At 36.9% G+C, this 22,793-nt stretch overlaps 1 protein-coding gene across 6 annotated transcripts in view; it reads left to right on the forward strand.

Annotated features, from left to right (window-relative positions):
* Nucleotides 1-22,793, forward strand: part of BBS9 (Bardet-Biedl syndrome 9) — a 321,666-nt gene that overhangs the window by 187,150 nt on the left and 111,723 nt on the right. Inside the window, exon 23 of one of the 6 annotated variants that reach the window (XR_015706914.1) lies at nucleotides 15,580-15,647. The exons of the other annotated variants lie outside the window; for them this stretch is intronic. The gene's annotated coding sequence lies outside the window, so the exon portion shown is untranslated. The remainder of the gene's footprint in view (nucleotides 1-15,579; nucleotides 15,648-22,793) is intronic. 6 annotated transcript variants of the gene reach the window in all.

Consider the following 22,793-nt stretch of genomic DNA (forward strand, 5'->3'; position numbering starts at 1 on the left):
TCATTATAGATGTGTGTTGAAGTTAAGAGCAGCAGCTTAGAGGTTGCAACCAACAATAGTCAGAAATAGGCAGAAAATCCTTATACATCTGCAAAAACCAGTTAATTGTGTGTTTAAAATGCATTCATCTGCTTGCTTCCCCAGCTATAACTGTTGCACAGACAGGCAGAGAGTTGGAATATATAGTTAATTGCAATAGCAGAATTTACATTAACAAATTTTTAATAGTGGGCAGGGAAGAAGGATATCTAATGCAGCAATGTATAATAATACCACAGTGTAACTTAAAACTTCAAAATCAGTATCTGTTCACAAAAACGACCTGAAAAATCCACTGAAAGCCTAGAGCTCTGACTTTTCTGGAGTGCTAATTACTTGCAGTCCTCATGGACTTCAAGTCATAAGAAGAAGGGAAGCTGTCAATGTTGAGATACGTATAGTTTAACCTTTGTCGTCTGGATATATTAAGTACCCTCCTGGTAATGGAAAACTATATCGTCTCTCTGATGTAGGATACAATCCTGATAAAATTCCAACTTCAGGCAACTAGAGCAATAAATCAAGAACATATGGCAGGCAATCCCTCTTCTTTGTCTGATGCTCCATTCTTCTGATCAAGCGTATATTTGTTCTTCAGTAGATAGTGTTCTGCTATGTTTAAATAACCTTGTGGCTGAACAGACTAGGATGAGAGGAAAAGTGTAGAAGTGTATTCATGAGATCCAGAAACAGCAGGATGGGGACCTGCATATCCTACTGTAAGCCTATGATAAAAATTGGGACTTACATCATATAGCTGGCTGTTGTTGCTTTGTAACTATAAAAGGCAGAATGAAAACTCTGAAAGCTTTAAAAAAGTCTTTAGGTTTACAGCCATGTGTTATACCAATGAATTTAATTCATTCACAGTAAGAATTGACTGCTATCTGCCAGTTAGTGCTGCAATATAGAGACTGCCTAGAATATCTGGCACTGAGCTGTCTGGAAATTCTAATTGCTACAAGTAAGAGCCAAGGGAGCTACTTAAACCATAAGGTAACACTAGGCATGAAATCACAGCATTGCAATGTTTTTCTGTACATGATATTTTTGGCCTGAGTTCTTGCTTGGGCACCAGAGACTGCAGCAAGACCATGGTGATTACAATGAGCCCTCAAAGAATATTTGTTGTGTCTTATGTATCTTTTTTATGAGTTTGCATTTAATTTAACTATGTCCAGTCAATATGAGAAAAAAGGGACAAAACAGAGTAAAAATTCTTTTTCTTGATTCATCTTCCTTCATTTCCTGAGGGAGTTCAAGGTCGATTTTGATTATAAGTTGAGAGGTTTTGTTTTCTTTTTGTAGATGGCTTTTGTTATTCATATCTCTAGCTATAGAGGTAGCTTAATGGCAATGCAAAATTATACTGGCTTTAGAGAGGTTTCTGCGTTTAGCTAATACTTTTCGTTGGGCTATATCAGCTGAACTGATATGCCATGCCTAAGCTTCTTAATGTTCTTTACCAAAATATTCCCGCAGTTTAATGACAGAGGTTTAAATAGATAAAAATAGTTTGAGGCTACAACACCAAGCAGCTCAAAACTGAAGAGAAAAAACAGGGTCTCTTCAGCTGTAGTTTAGTATGAACATGGCCATGATGGCTGATATCCCTGTATAGGAAACCTGAAGAGAAACATGTCTCATAAGAGATTGCATTCACAGAGGAAGATGGAAATCAAAGCAATAAAATGAGCTCATCATGTTAGAATATTCCAAAAGATTCTGTAGGTCATATGAGAACTTCAGCTTAATGTGATGGACTACCATCCATTGAAATGGAGTGAGAAGTGTAGTTACGTACTTGCTCCATCTGGTGCCAGACCAAATCTTAGCAACGGGATTTTGTACAGGTTGAATTCTGTTAATAGTTATACACAATGTAGTGCAAAAAAAGAGTAATGAAGTTGCCTTACTGGGAACACATGTATTTCTATATCAGAACAAAGGATAAGCTCTGATTTCTCCCACTGATACAGTGTGCTGGATTAGGACAAAACTCAAGCAGTTCTCAAAATTACAATCGTAGAGGTAGAAAACCAAAGCAGAACAAAGTACCTTACCTACTGAAAAGAAGTGTAAGACCTGAATTGCAAAGGTCTCAGCAGGAAGCAGTGGGAGTTCCTCACTGAGAAAGGAAGAAACAAGTCCTCTCAGAAGGATGCTGTACTTGGACACCCTTGCTTATAGTTAAATTGCTTGTGCATATAAATCTGGTGAAGAGAAGTCTTATCGAGAAGGTTGGAACATAGAGAAGTGATGAGAAAAGGAGGAAGCCTCAAGACCAAGAAGAGACCTGAATTCTGTTCCAGACCCTGTGAGCTCCCTATGAGTGTGTCTACATTATTAATGATGTGATTGCTGCTTGCATAGATGATGTTCAGTTAGTCTTGAGCAAGATAACTCCAGTATTGCTAGCAATCTGCCTGTGATAGTATGGCATTGAACCCTGGCTGTAGAATTTACCAAAACTCAAAATAAATACTCAACGGTTAATTTACACGAAACTCTTGCTGCTAATAAATATCTGAGCTTGCTAATCTCTTGCTAGTGAGATGTGGTATGAAGTGTATGGAGATGACTGCCAGTCACTGCATTGTCTGCTAGTATGTTCTTAGGACACGCTGAGAATTTTCAGCAACCTTGTGAATTTCATGAGTAGACATAGACCTAGGAAAGAGGTTGCTGCCTTAAATATGTTGTATGAGCTATGCAAAGAACTGTGAGGGAAATGAGGGACTTAGACCTGGAAGACTGTGCTGTGCTATGAGAAAGTATGCTGTAAGCTAGCATCCTGCCACAGACTTGCAAGTTATCTCATACAAAATATTATATTGAGACTTTCTAGGCAGCTGCTAAGCATGTCAATGAGGCTTTTGGCTTTATTTGGAATAGTAACAGGACACCAGAAAATGACATCTAGTAGTCATGCTGCAAATCTGCAAGGAGAGAATGAATGTGAATGGTTCTGGTCCAGTCACAGAGTCTCTTTGGAAGGGGAATTAATGGTCGTGTGATGTTTTCTTTTTATTCATTTATGAAACAGTTCACACTGATTTTTTTCTTATTTATTTTTTTTCTAATCCTAGTATGTTGTGATTCCATAGTAAAGAATGGGATCAGGTTCATGATATTTGGAAGTTAATGATATTATTGCAGTTGTAGGAGTAGCTTCTTGCCAACAGCTTTTGCTTTGAGTGGGTACAAAAGTACTCCCTTGAACATTCTCTATCCCAGTGAATGGAAGATAATTGTTCCTGCTTACACTGAGTCTGTGTGCATTGCATTTGGAGGAGTTATGTTAGCATGATAAATCTATCCTGCTAACTTTGATCTCGGTGTTTTGGTTAGAGTGAGGACAGAGCAGTACAGACTTCATCATGGGCTGCACAAACCTGGTGGAGAGTTTGAATGTAATTTGAAGTTGACTCCGCTTTGAAGTCTCTGTTGGTACATCATTACTTTTTCCATGAGCTCACAGCTACAATACCAATGCAGATATGCTGACCTCTGCTGTAATCGCAAGTACAAATGCAGCGACGGCAGGCTCTTTCATATAGGTCGTGTGGACTTCCTTTCTCTTTGTTTTGCTGGTCCCACTGTCTTCCATTTTCTTCTTGACAAGTTATGAATTTCTTACTGGAGTTGCCGTCTACTTGAGTGAGTGGTTTGGTTTCAAGCAGAAGTTTGTGTATGTTCTAGAAGGTAACAATGGAGATTTGCAGATCTCCACTTCTCAAGTTCTCCCTTGTACTTAAGGATTTCTGATGAAATGAGTTGAAAATTTGGTTTGTAGCAAATAAGTATAAGGAAGTTCTTGTACATGCTGGTTTTTTAGAGACATCTCTAAGGGATACGGTGAACAACCTTAAAACAAATTTGAACAATTAAACTGTGCTAGTGATGAGCTTTAGGATGAAATAACATATGTATGTATCAGGATATAGCACTTTAAGTATTCTGTATTCGTCATATGCTACTGCTGCATGCTACTTACTATGAAAGAGAATTTCCTAAGATGTATTTTTCTAACCAATATTCTTACTGAATATTTTAGACAGGAAGGATCTGGTTGCTTTTTTATGATTAAAGAGTTTTGTGCTGGTAAATCATGAGTAACTCCAGTAAGTTGATGGAAAACCAGGTGAAAAGTTAGTATGAATCAAAGAATGATTGGGCTGAAAAATGTGTCTTTGGTTTTTTGTTCAGGTTTTTTTGTGGAACAATGGTGCCGATTACTTTGTAGTTTGCGTAGTCGTTCAGGATTTTACAGTACTGGGAGTCAGATTTGTCAAGTATCATGTCATGCAGCTGTTGGAATTTTCACAACTTGTAAGACTTGATTTTCCTGGCAGAATTTTTCACCAAAGATCCTGTAAATCTATCCTGTAAATGATCTATTTAATGAAAAAAGTCTTAAATATTTAAGGGAAATGTTTGCCTGACTTTGCCATGATAATTCAGAGTAATCGTTGTCTCTTCCTGAGAGAGCAACAGAGAACATGGCCCAGTATTTACATTTGTTGTTTAAATACAAATATTTCTGAGAAGCTATTTATGAGACCAAATGAGACCAAAGCTTTGGCATTTACACTCGCTACTGTGCTGCCGCTGGTTTTAGTTAAATTCTTTGTATTTTGCTGTCATGCAAATATTTAGATGACTTAAAGATTAGATTTCAAAGTTCTCATCTTGTATGATTATATTTAGTAAAGTAAATAAACTTTTATAGCTTAATACTCATAGCATCTAAGACCAAAAAACCACCTCAGCATTTATATAAATGTATTGGAATAGATTTTTTAACTGTCTTTAATTTGAAGCATCTGGCTTATTACTTTTGATTAAATACACAGGCAGCTATACATAAATGACTGAGAGGTTGAGCTATAAACCCCAGTAGAACAGACATTCTGAGCCAAATTTTCAAAACACCCTCAAAGTTGCACCCAGACACTGCACAGCTGCACATCTTTTCCTTCAAGTTTTACTTAGTGTATTTTATTTATTTTATTTTCTTACTTTTATCTACAGCATTGCATGACAAAGTTTGTGTAGATGTTGTGGATGCCATTTAAGAGGGTCTTTCAACTTTATCCTTCTAATCAAAGATTGTCCTTATTATGCCTAGACAATTTTAGGAACTCTCACATGATTCCAGCCCACAAGGATGCTTAGTTACACAACCTTGTGTAAACAACTCTTGTTAGTAAACAAGATTGCAATTATTTTTCTTTAAAGGGTCTAGTTACACATTTAAATTTAGCTATGTGCTTAATTTTCCTTGTGAATCATAATTTACATGAATACACAGCTGTGTGAAACTGCCATCTATAACGTAGCTCATCACAAAGTGATGTAATATAAGATGAAGTTTTGCAATAGTGTTTCATTTATTTGATTTTGGAAAGGAGTATTCTTAAACACTTGGCTTTGTACAAACAGTTAGATGGTAAAGAGCTTTTGGATATAAATTGTTGCCAGTTATCCACTGAGTCTTTTTAGTTTTTGTACTGTACTGTTCTTAATATTATCTTTTCCCTACACAAAAGAGTGGAGGCATATCCTTGAATTTGTTTTGAAGGGTGTTTAAATATGCTGTAAAAACTCTAAAAGAGGTCTATGAAAGATTTCTATTTGGTCTGGATCAGAAATATATTATTTATATATTGGACTAATAACTGTACTAAATTTTCAACATACACAAGTAAGATACAGGTGGCCTTACTACTGTTATTGTAATTATCATCGTTTGCTACACTGGTAATCATTTGGATACTGATATTCTTGCCAATTACAGCAAAAGTATTTTCAATGTACGTAGCCAAGCAATTAACTTTTTCAGGTTAGTTTAACAGGACAGAAATCAATCCTAATATTAACTGTATTGTACATGAGATTAAATAAAAGGGAAATGTATAAGTTAAGCTAAAGATCATTTCGGAAAAATGTACGTGCTGTCTGGAATACGATTTCATGCCCATAATGAGCTTTCAAAACAATCAGTTGAACGAATCAGTATTGTTGGCAATGCAGACTTTTCAGCTGTCCATGGCCAGAGTTTTGAACCTGAACTTTTGTCTGAAGTTTTGTTACTACACTCACGACAAAAGCAAGAACAGGTCTGACTTCAGACTTATTTTCTGAAATTCATTGAAGGACCAATTAATGGGGCTCATCTGAGGGGGTAAATGTGTCTCTGACAGTTTGAGTTCAGTTTCAAGCATTTTGACAATTGAGTTGCAACACAATATTTTGTCCTTGAGCTACTGAAGAGTCTTGAATTAGAAACAAATCTGGCAAAAATGCTGAAACCTGTGATGGCCTCAGGTAAGTGAAAGCTCCTTCAAGACCTAACCTTATTAGTAGCTCACTTATGTATTTCCCACTGATGTATTGTAGTACTATGAGACTAGATCTTTGTTTCTTTCTATATGGACATTGCTATATAATAGGAAAGATACCAGGAGCCTGCAGCTGGGCCCACCTAATACTTTAAAATTGCTAAGCTAATTGTTTCCACAAGAAAAGGTGCAAAGAAAATCACTGGGCTACAAAAAGCCTATTTTTCTGGAGAGAGCTGAAGAGATTTATGGAGGTTTTCTTTTCCACAGAGTCTGTTTTTCTAAAGAGCAGTACAGCTTAAGAGATTAATGTGAGAATTCCTTCATTAAGTCAATACCAAATGAAGTGCAGTTTCTCTTTTAGCAGGAGCTTGTATATACATCTCCTGTGAAATGTAATATAGCACATGAGAACATAGCAAGTCTTATTTATGTTCTCATATTTGCAGATTCAAATATATTATAATGTATATTATCCACTGCAGTGGGTAAAGAGACCAGTCTGTGTGTTTGCCCCGTACCAATGGTGGTAGTAGTGTTTTACAAAGTGTTTCCTTTCAAAGGTTAAAAAAGGCTCTGACTAATTCCAGTCTGTTACATCGCTGTCAATGAAACAAAGAACTGAGGGCTACCTTACACTCTGCTTCGTGGGTTGTTTCAGAAATTTCTATGAGATCGCAGAAAAAAGGTATGAAATGAACAAGTTGTGGTATAGAGAGCCTGAACCTTTTCCTTCAAATTCAGTGACTTTAATGGAAAAAAATGTTTGTTTAAAGCACTTTTATGATTTGAGAATTCAAAGGCACTCTTAAAATTATTAGCAAAAGATTGCTATTGTTGCAGTTAGGGAGCAGTAAAGAGTGATACAAGGCATAACAACATACTCATGGCCATATCCAAAGCTTTTTGCAATCTATGAAAAAAACTTTCCTTATTTTTATCAAGTCCTGAACATGAGAACTGCTGATGGATAGTAGAAGATAAGGAGCACATTAAAAGATAGGTTGAGAAGAAGGGGCAAGCTAAATATGGACATAACGAAATTCAAAGCTAAACACATTGTTACAAATTCTGATTTGGTCTTGTATGCAAGAAAGGGGAACTATAGCACAGTGGAAGGAATCAAAAAAAGAGAAGTTTTAAAACTTTTTATGTGACTAAATGTTGTTTTTCATATTTCCTTGGCAGTTACCTTGCATAAATATGAGCTTAAGAGAAGTAGATGATTGTCTGTCACTAGTATTTGTTCACTTGCTCATCCTCTGCCAGTGAAGATGAGCAGGACAGAAACTAGTCTGAAGTTTTCGTTATTTGCTGCTGCTTACTTTTCCTGTGGGAAGGTGAAGGTTAATGCTCAGTTTTCCTTGCTAATGTTTCTAAGATTTCTTGTGTTGTTTTTGTTTCCTCACACCAGTTATTTTCTCCATCATATCAAGTGGTGCCGTCTAAAGTGCACATTGCAAATATGCCCAGTGCTTTGTTTCGGGTAGATATGAACTGCTGGCTGTTGCTTTCTCCAACTCTGTGACAAAATCTTTTCACTGAATACTCAGTAAAACTTGTTTCTGAAGAAGTCTGTTTTCCCATGTAATACTTTACTCTTTCTCCAGTTCTTTTACACAAGCTTTTGTACCTAGTTTTTTGTTTAACTGGAAAATCATCGTTTTGTTCAGAACATGGATAGCTTTGAATATCATATGTTGTTTGGATTAGTGTATTATTCCTGGCTTCACTTCTTTTGTCAGATCTTTGTTGGCTAGTGAGATAGTAGAATAGATATCTGTGCTACTTTCTTGACATTACAGAAATAAAATTTACTTTCTACTAGTAATTCTTTATGTGCATTTGTGTTAGATGTTAATGGCTCCTATATGTTCTTGGCAGTCGTTGAGAAATATAAAAAAATTCATGCTATTCTGGTTTCTAATAAGGTGTTAATTTAAAAAAAAAAAAAAAGGAATAAAAGGACAGAGAAACTCATCAAAATATTATTTAAATGCCCACTCAGCATTCCCAGCCAAGAAGGATTTAGTGGATGCCAGATATATTGTTGAATCCTGGTCAGTTGCTTGTGGCCCTGGACAACAAGGTTGGCAGGCAAAGGAGAATACAGGCACTTTTGGCTTCTACCATCCATCTTTATATAAAATAGGTAATTAAAAGTAAGATGTTCAATTGGACAAAACAGAGCCAAGCACTCCACTTTAAGACCTCCTGCACTGCTGAAAACCAGTACTGCAAGTTTTAGGAAATCCCAAAAACTCAGAGTGCTCTAAGGAGGAGTTTTTCCAATGCAGAACCTTGGGGTTGGAATTGTGTGGCTTATGTTATATATAAAAGTTAGACTACACATAATAAAAGTTACTTCTGTCCTCAAACTGTTTTGCTAACTTTCTCAGAATCTTGAAGTTAATACTAATGTAATTGTTTGATATATCAGATGAGTATTAGTTAAATCCAGGATGAGGCTGTAAAATGGTTTTCCAGGTCTTTTTTCCAGGTTACACAAAATGCCAAGACTCACTTTATAGGTTGTCAACATTGGCCACCAAAGGGAGATTAGCTCTAGGTCTTTAGGAGCTGTTTGCTGGAAAAAAAATGACATTGTGGAGGTGTTAGAGGTTATTTTCCAAAATATCTTCTTTTAGAAGCAGTGTCTTGTACCCCTTTCTCCCCTCCTAATTCCAGAAGGCAGCCATCCATATTATGAGCTAATGGCTTAAACTTTCTTTAGAAAAAAGACAAAAGACTGTTTTTGAGATACAAGATTGCATGAAAGCACCTGAAACTGTTCTCTCTCCCTGAGGGCTGACTCTGCAACCTCTTGAAAAATAAGGGATTTGAATGGAAACATTGACTCTCATTTAAAGAACTGCTGACACGCCTGAAATGAGGGAGCACATTCCCACATGCTCTTTGTTGGAGAGTGTTACTGGAATTGCAAATAGGTTTTCCATGTAATTTTGTGGAAATTATCAGTGCCATTATAAGCCACTTCGGAGCATTGCTAGAGCTTTGAATTGTCAAGGAATGGACGTTGTTGGTAATGTGGATGATGTATAATGCCGGAGCATATCGTCTTAGTTAAATAATATTGTGAATAGTACTGAAATGTTTCCAGAATTGGTATCAGCAATTTTTTCTCTTAATTATTAGAACAAAATATTCAAAATGTTACTGCACTATCAAGGTGCTACAACTCAGAGCTTTTCTATAGAGGCAGTGTGATTTCCATGTTTGTACTGGTAGGTGATACTGTGATGCTAGGGTTGACATGTCTCGGAAGAGGCTTGAAACCCAAATCACAGTAGTCTATTGTGGTTCAAAGTTGTTCTCACTTTGGTGTGCTGGAGCAGTACACGTTTCGTTCATGCTGGCTGTAGCTCTTAAAACTGTTCACGTAAAATGGACGGTAAAATTCTTACTTTACATTTGTATGCAGTAGTGTTAAGAGGTCTTCCACAGTTTTCTGAGTGCTTGGTGACGCAGTTCCCCAGTGTGAACGTATGCCTAATTCACAGAAGACCACATTCTGCTTTCAATAGTAATGTCTTTTGGGGCCCCACCTCTGCGTGCTGTCACAGCTATCGTAGCTGATGGCCTGTCACAAACTGCTTGGTTCTTGACTTGGTTCTCATTGCTTGTGGCTGTGAGATGCAGCACACATGACCATGTTGTCCCTAATATTTGAATGTGTCACATTTTTAACTTCAGTGGAGAATTAAAATTTAGTAGTTAATGACTCTGTAAGTTTTACTATAGTTAATGCAGGTCTTCTGACGTTTTCTGATGAAGGGACGCATTAGTTACAATAACAGAATTCAAAAAGTTAGGCTTCAAGAACTGATTCAAGTTCACCATGTTGGGTGAGGGTGGTTGGATGACTTTGTTAAAGAATTGTTTGCTACCTTGGGACCAAACAATATGACACTTTGGAATACTTCCACAAAAGGGAGAAGGAAGAGCAGTAGCCCTCGTTATTAAAATCAACAGTTCCGACAATGCAGTGCTTATTACTTACCCTGAGGTAAGTAGTCATTTTGTCAGCCTCATTAAATATTTGTCAGCCATCTCTGCTAAGCACATTCTCATTCTGAGTTATTTTGTATTGTCTTAGTCCACAGAGTATCCTTTCATCTTTTTCACCTGTTACAGTAATTCTGTCTTCCTGTGGTTGTGGTGTCACCCTCACTGTTTTAGTATTACACCTACTGCAGCGTTTCCAAAAGTAGGATATGAGGCTGAAGTAGAAGTGAATGAAAAACAGTGTAAGTGCTGAATTTTGTAATAGCTACTGGAATATATGACCAGAAATACTCAGGCTGCATGAAGCAGTGCTGGTGTGTCTTACCACCCTGTGTTATTGCGTGAATAAATCTATACCCATGCCTTGATGTTAGTAAGCAGTATGCCAGTGCATAAGGCTAATCAAGTTTAGGTCCTTGGTAACATAGGGTGGATGCAAAAATAGCTTGTATTTCCTAGTGCAGACTTCGGTTTCAAAGTTTGGTTCTATTTCAGGGGGAAAAATAGAAAGATGTTCCAAAAAGTTTAGCAGCACAGGGTGTGATATCTGGAGTGGTGTTACAACTGAGTCTGCTTCCTGCTACCCTCAAAACAAATGTACTCTCCCACTTACTCAGGGGACACTTGCTTTTATCAGTGGCATGTTATTTACAGCCCATGTTGCCTCACAGAACAAGGTGAACCACAACAGAAGCCCTCTAGTTCCTTAGCTTGCTACGTTTCTTAAATAGAGTAAAAAAATTTGTGACACCACTTAGGCTAGATTACTTTTCAGCTCAATGTATAGCTCCTGTCTAGTAAGAAAGCAAATAAGATACTACTTAATCAAATCTGAACTCTTACTTTAGTTCTCTTTAAAATTTCTCTATAAAGGTTGTCCTTGCCTTTATGTCAATACTGAATTGAATCTGTGATTTTTTTAATGTATTTTGGCTCATAGATGTCATATCTGTCTTCAAGTCCAGTACCCTGAGTGTCATGGACAGTGATGGGCTGTGTAACGCTGTGCAATACTCCAGCTATGTATTAGTACCCTGGGGAACACTACTTTAAAACTTAGAAGCTAAGCTTGTTTTCTGGAAAGTAGCCTTAGCAAAATGTTGTAACTTGGATTTTGATGTGATCTCTGATCCCATTCAAGAAAACTTTAAATGTGAAAGTTAGGAGTTAAAAATAACAAAATTATATGCAGTTAGACAGTGTTAGATCTCTCCTGTGGCTCTGTTTACCAATAAAATTTTGTTCTTTTGTGGCCTTATTCTCGTGTGTTTAATATTCCAGTGAATGTTGGATTTTTTTTTTCTTCATGTGTATGAGTACTAACTACTTGTCACTTTGAGACTGGTAACTGCTATCATTGCAGGTGGGAAAGAGGAGAAAGAAGCAAGGTATGAACAGAGGATAGAACATAGCACAGTAGAAAATGAGAAAAATAGAACATACGCTAAATGTTCCACATCACATGGGTATTAGTTCTCTCCCCCATAGTCATAATCCAGCAAAGTTTTTAGTTGTGAAAAGAATGACTACAAACACGTGCATGCTTTCATCTGGCCTGCATTGCTAGCAGCATGAAGCAAACAATCACTGCAACTGTTCCTCAGTGCACGTTGCAAAATGTGCCTGAGAAGATAACTTTTGCATAACTAGGCTGCTAGCAGTACCTGGGTTAGCTAACTTAAAACTAGATTGGTTGTATCCAAATGAGCTATGGCCTAAATCAGGGCAGTTGCCGCAGGAAGTTCTCTTCCTCCCAGCCGCCAAGTGTTTCTCCCTTCACTGGTGCCAGCACTACTGTTTATATGACCAGGTGGTAAGGCAGCTTTAGGGAGGTGAAGTGATTGAAACCTTGCCCCAAATGTGGTTAAAGCTGTTGTGGGTTTTTTTGGGTTTTTTTGTGTGTTTTTTTTTTTTTTATCTTAGCCTTTATCCATTATAGTTAGACCATCAAAAGGAAAGGTTACAATTTTATTGGGTCAGTGAGTAGGTGTAACTGGGTCTATGGGTACAAAGCTGCTAGTTCTGCAGTGGAGGAGGTTGGTATGTGCATTACAATGCATGGAAGAGAACATGACTATCCATTTTGGCAGCAGGCCATAGATAAATTAAGTATAACATGAAATTCTGTCCTAGCTTTTGACTCAATCAGCTTCCTGAATCATTCATCACATAATTGCAGGAGCATGAGTGCTGGTTCAAGGAAGGAGAAGGGAATGGGGAAGCCACAACTGCCCCAGCTTACATTAGCTTATGCTGCCATGTGACTCACAGCCACAGTAGCTGAAGCACATTCAGACCCTTAATAAATAAGAGTGCTGAGAAAAGAACCCAGAATGCTATTAGGATTTTTTAAACTGTGTGTTGTGCCTTATTAAGGGGAATTGTAAAGTTATTCTGAGTTCCGTTACCTAATGAACCAGTGCTGGAAATACTAGTTTATTTTTATGCCATGGAAGGTGGTTTGTGTATGATGGGGACCCTCTTCATTCTTGTATTCAGAATCCATTGTGCCAGAACTCATTTATGCTTTTTCCTGGCAATTTTCTCACAGCTCTAAAATTGTGGACACAGGACCTAATCCAACAAAGTTCTTAAGCACATACACTGCTAAGTATATGTAGTCTCACCAGACTCACAAGGGAGTATAGTAGGCAAAGGGAAAACGCCCTCTGGTCTTTCTATATCAACTGTATTTGTTCTTTCTTAGAGTAAAATTGGTTGTAAGCCTGAAAGAAATGTCATATTAGGACAGCTGCTTCTCCTATCCTCCTTAGCATTTTGTTAGTTTTGTCAAATGGAGAATAGGTCAGGACTCCATCACGAACATGAAGCTAAGCCAACACATAAATACCCTTGAGCAGCAGTTTTAACATTTTGGAATATTTATAGCTAACAGCTAAAGTTTAGGATAATAAACTGTTCATGGGCTGTGTTGGTTCATTTTCTCTAAAATACAATTTTTATTCTGGCTGAATTCCAGACATCTCAGCATGGACTAGAAATCAATCTGGAATGGTCTAAAATTAAATTACCATTCTTTCTTTTCTTTCCCTTTGTTAAAAGGATTTTTCAGAGGAGCTGTCTGATACACACAGTGTAATACAATAAATGTGACTAAACTTTAAAAAAAAAAGGGGGGGGGGTGGCAAGACAAGAACCTCTGTTAAATATCATTTGCTTTCTGGAGTACTGTTCTGACAGTTATGCACTGACTTAAAGTAATGTGTCACATCCTATATTTCACTGTTTCTTTTCTGGATCCTCAATATTTGATATTTATAGTAGTGTAATACATCATGACCTATATTGTGTACTTTAATGCAAAGACAAGCTAGAAAACATAGACTATTTAGCCAAAAGTAATTTCTTTTTCCAGTAACTGCATCCCCCTCTCCTGTGGTAACCCTTAAGATGTGTATTTCAGATCTGTTTTTTCTGTTGATTGCTTTGTTTTGGAGTGATTCCCCTTCTGCTCCCACTTTCTCCATTCACTCTTCAATCTTGGAGTCCTTTTTCTTCCTGGAGAATAATGAATTCTTTTCAGTGCTCAGCTTGTAATATTCAGGACAGGTGCAGGTGGTGTTACTGCCTATTGGTAGTTATGAAGGCAAAGGTGGTCAGGACTGCTGGATTTCCTGTCCAGATATCACGGCTGCTCTGCATATTCAGTTCTGTGATTTTTGTAGTCTGAATTTCCTTAAGGAGAATTAGGTAACTGTTTCTCAGAGTGTAGGATGTTCCTGAATTTTAAAGAGCAATTATAGCACTTATAAGTTATTGTATTGCAAGTAAAGAAAGGTAGTTGAAATGAATGCCAGATTTAATTTATTTGGTCAGTGATTAGAGTACATTTTCCCCAAATTGAATTTTGCCTTATCTGTATTTACTACCCATTTGTTTCAAATTGTTCCAAATTCGGGGTCATTTCTACAACAGTTTAGGTGAATGGCTATCGAGGCTGCCGTTTCCCCCAGAACTGAGCATTGCCTCTCAGTTCCTAATGCCCAAAAGAACTGTCTTCTGCCAGGTTACATCCCTGAACTTCTCCAGAAGAGCAAATGAGAACTAATATTGATATAAGCAGGAGTTTACACATGGGCAGCCACAAATAAGGCATGGACATCAGCTAAAACTGTTCTAGAAGCACACCTCGCAGGTTTGTGTGTGAAGCTGATTTTGTTTATTTGCTCCTAAAATCAGATTCTAGATTATTTACAGAATCACAGAACAGAGGCAAGAGTAATATGTAATACAATTGCTAATAAATAACCAAAAAGTAGCCAACTGAAATGTTAAGTATGCATGCAGCTCAGTCTAGAGAGCCTGAAAGTGTTTTCAGACTTATTTCTGCAAATCAGTGGGAATACATTTGTGGAAAAGAAGATAACGGTTAAAGTTCATATAGGAATTAAAAAAATCATATAGGATAAATTAGGTATTATAAGCCATTCTCTAATTCTCAAAACGTCTTCCACCTAAATCACTATTTCGAACATAAATTATTATTTTTTTTCTGCCAACCGGTATTTGGTCTCTGAATTAATTATATGTGGTTTCAGCACTTCTCAAAGTAGTCATCTTTCTTGGTTTTCCTGCTGAGTGCTCTGTAGTTCTGAGAGAGACAACCCATAAAGGTTTGTTTTTTTTGTTGTGTTGGTTTGGGTTTTTTGTTGGTTTTTTGTGGGTTTTTTTGTTTATTTTGTTTTGGTTTTTGTTTTTCTTTTTTTAAAAGCAACCTGAGTGCTAATGTTTGTAATTTCTGCTGTACCAGCTTTGAGAAGTACTTGGCTCTTGTGTCACAAAAGCAGGCGGAGGGGGTTCCCCTCCTGCCTTCTTTTCCTTTAATACTAAATAGTGAAATATTCTGCTAACTCACTGAAAGCAGGTGTTTCAAGCGTGCTCGCTCGCCATTATCTGCTACCACAGAAAAATAGAAGTTGGGTTTGAGTTCTTTGAGATAGATTTTTAAAGCCGTTTTAGATCTTTGGACTGTGATTTTGCTAGATATGTATTGTTGTCCTCGTTGCAGAACCACGGTGCAGAACCACAAAGAAAATCTGTGTTTTTACAGCAAATGGGATGGGTTTTAAAATCTGCAATGTACATTAAGTAACGCATGTTGCCTGATTTTGTCATAAGTAACAGTTTCAGGGGAGACTGTTCTTGGCAGGCACTGCTTGAAGCAGAATTCGCAGGCGCATGATGAGAGATCCCAAGAGACCTGCTGTCTTTGTATAGGTATGTGTATAAAATAACTCACAAAAGAGACCTGCTGTCTTTGTATAGATATGTGTATAAAATAACCCACGAAACTTTCCACAGGAATCTCTGGATAGACAAGGTACATTCCCTTGTTTTGTGCACCTCCTTTCTCCCAGAAAAATACCTGCCTGTCACTCGTATCTGTTCATATCCATTTGTCCTGTGATATATGACATGACACCTCTTTCCACCTGCCATTCCAGTAGAAACTGGAGTCAGTATTTTTGAGTTGTTCTGGCAAGAAGCAATTGGTCTTATATTGAGCTGAATTGGAGAAGTTTCTAAAGATTTTACTTTGTTTTCCCACACAGATTTATGACCAATAGAAAAGGGAATGTCTTGGTAATCCATTCACCTTTGCTTGAAGGAACAGTGATAAGCAAACTGATTTGCCAGGTCTTTTGGTGGTAGAAACATTGGCGCTGGAAAGGTAGTTGTGGCGTAGGCTCAAATTCTTTCTCTTGCCCAACTTATGTTGGGCATATTTATTTCATTTAAGGGTAGTATCAGTTCAGGTGAAATCAGAAACAGTCAGTGATGTTGTGATTAGAGGAGCCTTAATATAGATCAACCTGCTGATTAGCGATGCTTTAAAATTATTTGGTCATTAATTTATACAGAGATAAAATATATTGAGCATTTATGAAGTCCAGTTTTCTAAAGGCTGAGCAAACTCTGAATCCATTTTCAGTATGGTTAAATCTTGTCCTATGTAACGGATACCTGATAGCAACTTTTGGTGTATCTTGGGTCAATGAGGGATTAACAACATTGTAAGGAAACATTTTTCAAAAACTAAAGAGAAATGAAATTTAAATTATGATTTTTAAGTAACTAAATGCAGAAAATTATCTTCAAGTGCCTGCTCCTCAACTCTCCCATCCAGCGAAGTGTGTTAAGACAGAGCTACATTACAAACTTGGTATTCTGCTCTTTGTTTCTTCCATGCTGTCTCAAATCAATGCTATGCTTTTAGATGATGTGTTAAAACCTAGGCATTTAATAGAGAAGGGGAAAATGGTAACTGAGTACCTGCAGAGAGGTTTGACGGGAGTGGAAACTTAAGACCACCAACACTGGCAACGCAATACCAAACACAAGTAGTGCAATTTTGTTTGAGTATAACTGATTAGATTGATCCAAGAGAAAAAGGGTGTGAATAGGAAAGTATGAGCTTTTCCACCTTTGGAGGATCTGCAGAGCTCTGTAGTATGCTTAAGTGGTGCACTTGGAATGTGAAAATATGTTTAGCCAAGTACATTACTAAGCATATTCTATAATAAAGAAAATGGTGCTAACCATATGTGTAAGACACTCCTACTTCTCATGCTTATGTGACTTGAAATACACATCCCCCACCTCTGTCCCTTTAATTCTACTGAGCTCACAGCAGTGGAATGAGGCAAAGCTGCCAGTATCTTACATTTCATTCATTAAACCTTTAAACAAAAATGTTGCATTAAATTATGAACATTTTAAATCTCTTCTGGAATAAACTTCTGAGTTACTTTAGATATAATTTATTATTTGAAGGTTTGTGCCTGTGTAGTTTTGAATTCCGCATCTGGATCTGTATAAGATTTACTTAGAACTACTGGTATTTAATTGGAATCTTTATCCAGATATTCAGGTTATTGACTTAATCTATTAGAACTAGAAAGAAGCAGACTTTTGCCTTTTCCAAAGGTCAACCCTACCAGATCCTTAGCATTTTAAAAGGAGAAAAGGGGAAGACAATTCTCTGTTGTCTCCAGTGAATCCAAAGGTCAGAGTTTTGTTCCACTGACCTCACTATTCAGAAAAGAGAAAGTAGATGGCATAATATTTTCTTAAATTATTTTGAATATTAGTATTGGTTACTATATGTTAACATCGTAAATATATATATCCAATATATTCAAGATCATTGATACCACTGATAGGCTTTCTTTTGAATTAAATGCACTTTTCATCAAGCACGAAGAGCTATATTTTGACTGCTTACTTCAGGCCCCTAATAAAGTATTTCAGTATCTGAAAACAGGAGCTTTTATTTCAAGCTTGGTCATTCATTCCACCTGCATTAGCAGCCTAAGCTTCTGGATAGTTAATGAAGAAAGCAGATTCCTCTGGAGAATTAACTGAAGAACTAAGGAAGATACCCGTATCTTTCCATGGATTGTTCTGGGGCTTACCCTGATGCCTGCCTATGGCAATTTAGTGCTCCTGCATGCCGTGCAGGGAGCTATGTGGCACTGGGGGAAGCTCTAAGGTTCAGGCATTCATGACTGTATGTGTCTTTGCTTTGGGACTTCTCATGCCATGCTTGCACGTTGCGGTAGTTTCACCTCAAGCAGTTCTCTGATCCACTCCTCTGCACAGCTGCAAAAATGTTTGAGCCAGTCCTAGAAAGTTAAAAGATGAGGGCTGGGAAAGTGCAGTGGCCTCTTTCAGAATCAATATTGCTTATGCTCTTTCACTAGGTTTGTAGAAACATAGCATCAGCAGGTTATCTCTGTCTTCTTGAGGCTGTGGAGACTAAGCACTCTTAAGTTCAGCTGCCAAAGAGCAGGGATAAGTAACAGGTTCAGCGGTGTTTATACAGTTTACTCTGCAGTACTTAAATGGAAGTGCATATGACAGTAGGCATAATTTGTGGTCTAAATAGTGATTGTAATGGCTATGCTAAACAGTGCAAGGCAAAAAACATTTGTGGAAGGAAGCAGTTTATGTGGAGAGCTTGATGTTCACACTATCTATATTTCAGGGTGTTTCACTTCCGACTCCCTCTAATCTGGTCCCATGGACTCCATTAGTGGTTGAAGTACGTTTTCTAGTGTTGCTCCATCTAAAAGGAGTCTCGTCTGTATTCTTTAAGACTGTTCCATGATATATGAACCAAGTACAGAAAGTGGGGATGACTTCAAAAGCTCGCTTCTGTTCCAGACTTAAATTGTAACGTAGGTGCACCCAGTATATGTCACTGATAGTGGCAACAGAATTAACCGAACATGCTGTTCAATTTTTACTCATATTTGAGTAAAGCATTTCAGTAATTGGTTTCTGCTTATTAAAATATACAGATTCTTCCTATGCTATTTTAGCTTTAAATGAAGTATATTCTTATGGTAATTGCAGATGCAATTTTTTTCATCTAGAATATTTTGTCCTCCAGTTCTGTTTTTAACTGAATATTTCCTGTTACAGATTATTAAAGTGTGGATTCTATTTAAGTGTGCTCCCACATTTAAGTAAAAGTTAAAAAGTATATTTTAATCTGAAATCTCACTGTTCCTACCCACATACCTACATTTCCCCCCCCCAGTTGGAATAGGAAATGTTGCTACATTGTGATACTCAAAGGATATTTTCTTACTGCATCTGTCAGTGCCTTATACTACCCTGTTATAGGTGGATTTTGTGCAGAAATTTAGAGTAATATGAGTTTAAAAGAATTAAACATCCTTCTCTGGTAAGGGCTGTCTTACTGTGTGAAAAAATGGCCAAATGTGTTTTGGTCAGGAGAATGAAAAGTAAGCTGAATTTTTAAGTACCTGAGAGATATCTGCAGTATGATCCACGATAAACTTTTGCAAAACTGGAAATGTGTCTTTTTGATTAAAAATTTATTTCTGACTATCCTCGATACTGGTTTAGTTCACCTTTTAATACCCTCCATGACTTCTCTCTTATAAGGCTATGAAACAGACTTAGCAAAAACTGATCAACTTTTTGTTGTGTGTGTTTTGTGGATGCCCAGTACTGGTTACACATTCAGGTTAGGCTGGCCTTCATGCAACAGTCACATTTATATTTGTCATTCAGTGGATACATCTTTGATATAAGCAGAATAAAAGTTAACTAGGTCTCATGCTGTGCCATCTTTTTAATGTATAGACCTGTGTATATCCATACATTACAAAAATCAGGAGATGATGAAATTTAGGAGTTGTTCTAGTCTGAGAGTTTAACTCTAGTCAAATACTATGAGAAATCTTGAAAGTCTCAATATAATTTTAAAATTAGCTTCTTATTTTGTTGCTCAGGTGCAAAATTTTGCAATCAGTTTACATTTATCCATCAAAGAAATGAACCTTTAATAACATGCTCAGGGCACTTCAGGAGCCAGGTACTGTTTAAGAAAGAGTGGGTTACTCAACAGTTGCCAAATGTCTAGAATACTAAGCAGGTATTGCAAAATTATTTCATGTGGTTTGGAATTTTCAAGGGTTCTTATTAGAAAATACAGTTTCATTCACATTAGATTGTTTTATAGGGATATTTTTTTTCTGACCAGCTCGAACTTTGATCTGACTTGATCCCCTATATCATTTACGTAAAAGATTCCCCTTCCTGAGTTTCATTTATTGGCCTTTCAGAGCACTTATGTCCTTCCCTAGGAGGCCAAGGAGTGAGATTTGTGAGATCTCTGCCTAGCTGTGTAGGCATAGGTATAACATCTATTCATGTGCACCTTATCTACAAAGCAATCCTCAGCAGTTCAGGTAGGGACGCAAGTGACCATACTTCTTATCTGGGGCTGTTACATTGCATCGACCTTCTCCACTCTTTAATTCCACTTCTTAGTTGAGATTGCAGCTGTGGGCTATTCATGCTTGTGGTGTCCCATGGATGTGAGTAACCACTGAGGAGGTTACTCATCTGTTGTTTGAGTAGCTTCTACCTGTTTTTTTATATATAAATTTGTAGAGAAGAAGGTCAGTCTAAAAAGTGTTTACCATAATCACTTCTCCTTTCTGCCTCTTTAGACTATTAAAAGTTGTTTTCTTGATCTGATTTAAACTTATTTCTTTGGAGAAGGGAAAAGTACAGCTGTGTCTTATTAGACTTATGCATCTAAAACCCACTAATTCAAACACATTTTCTTTTCTCTAAACAGAAATTATCTTAGGAAAAAGTGCTTCTTCGAGGGCACTCTCCCCTAGACATTTGTCTGATAAGCAAAGCCTTTTCTCAAAAGAATGATGTCTCATCAGCACAAGGACTGAATATCTTTTAACTCACTTTTCTCTGAATTGAAGTTTTGTTTAGTTTTATATTCTCTCATCTTGCCCTGCAGGATGAAAAAAGAAGCACACTTAAAAAAAAAAAGAACAAAAACATTGAAGATTCACTGTGTCATCTTTTAGGATCAATTATATATGTATAGCCAATTCTAGTTTAACCGTATCTATGCATGTTTTTAATATTACAAACAGGATATTCAAACATTGTAGGAAAATTATATGCTTATTTTGGGCTCTGGTCATACAGCTATGACAATAACTTAGTGTATAAGCAGTGGTGCTATTAATAGGCAGGTGGTTTGCAGAACTGAGGCCTGAGCTAGTTCTGATCTTTTAGTTCGTCCAGTAAATATTTATTCTCTGCTTTTTGGTTTAAATGTAGAAGTATTTTTAAGCCAAAGCACTTGGCTACCACTAGAGAGCTATGCTCTTAAGGTATGTTGTTTTAACCATTTTGAACTGCAGCATTCATAGTTGTTCTTATACAACGTACCATGAATTTGTGTTTCTCTGTTATGTTTTGGTGAAGTATATAAAACTATTTTTTAAATAAAGGGTAGGACAAAACCTGATATTTTAAGTGTTCTTGCAGTTTAATTTTTCTTTAACTCATTGTGTGAAAAACACTGTGGTGTATTGTGTACTGCTTCATTGATAAAATTGTCCTCTCTACATAAAATACTAAATCTCTTGTATATGTTTCCTCTTTACCATGTTCAGTTATCTTAATGCATGCTGTAAATTACACTAATTCACAGGTTTAGCACGGGCAGAAGTTTAAAGACCTACATCAGGAAAAGACCCAGGAAGGAAAAAGTAACTAAATTGACTTGATAATTAGCCCCACCATATAACTTCGTAGTTTTGATTTAACAGAAATTTGGGGGCTAGTTAGAGAGAGAGTGTTTTTTTGTTCTACCTCCACTTCACATTGGCCAGGTTGGATGGCTGCATGTGTTTCAACTTGTCCAGAGACTTCTGAAAAATAATTCATGGTCTTATAAAGCTGCTGGCTTTAAAGGAGAGCATATTACATCTGTGCTGGTATAGACGAAAGTAATTTAATAGCTTGATCCACAGAACAGAGAGTAGAAACCTCAATTAGAGTTTTGCTTTAATTGGGTTTATGAATTAATTTGGCTCACTGATCTGTCTGATTATGAAGCTATATGGCAGATTAAAGGGAACTGAAAAAAGCTAACCTGTTACTAATGTACCTCCCACAAGTCCTTTTCATTTTAAATTATTTTGTTTGTTTGTTCCAAATTTCATTCTAACAGAAAAGCCTTCTGGTGATGAAGTATAAGGTTAGTTTCTTTTCAGGTCTTAGAGAAAGTATAAGGAACTCTCACTTTTTTTTTTTTTTTTCCCATCTTCTTCCCCTAAGGGGTTGCTTTTGAAAGGTGACTTATAATTTTGTAAGGACAAATTTATGTCTGGTGTTTAATTGCACAGCCGTATGTTGGGATTTAGTCACCTAGCCACTTGATTGCACCTGCCTACTAGGTAGTTAGATGACTAAACCCCTTAATTTGATTCTCCAGTTAATTGCAAAAAGAACTCAGTTAAGTTGAAATAGTCTAGATTGAAATAAAAATAAAAAATGGTACTAACTTTTCTCCTTCTGATTTTTTCCTAAAGCATAGTGTAAGGTTATTTACCAAAGTTTTATTGCTGTCTTCTCTGGCTTGAGCCTTGATGAAATTTAATTTTATTAGTGGATTTCACTGACGTTATGTTTTTTGACATTTCTTATTTTGGCTGATAATGTTGTATGAAAAGGTCTCTGTGTGTGGTATATTTAACTGTGGTAGAATTTTACTTTCCATTTGTATTCACATATTTTTATTTTCTGTCATACAGGTGGTATGTTAAGTGGAATAAATGGTTGCAGTGATATTTTCAAAGTTGCAGTCACTGTTTTACTGGTATGTTTAATACATGTTGGAAATACGTCTTTTTTTAAAAAGAGAATAACTTCTTGTCTTCAGTGCTCCTGATTCATAACCCATTATGTCCTGCACTAAACATAGCATTGCTCATTTACGCTGATCTCATTCCAGGAATGTGTTGTGTAACAGCTGGCAGTGCACAACCACAGAGGCATGGTCCCGAG

This window comes from Nipponia nippon, unplaced genomic scaffold (genome assembly GCF_047370975.1).
Source record: "Nipponia nippon isolate SJK-2023a ecotype South Korea unplaced genomic scaffold, ASM4737097v1 scaffold_1, whole genome shotgun sequence".
NCBI classification, from domain to species: Eukaryota; Metazoa; Chordata; class Aves; order Pelecaniformes; family Threskiornithidae; genus Nipponia; species Nipponia nippon.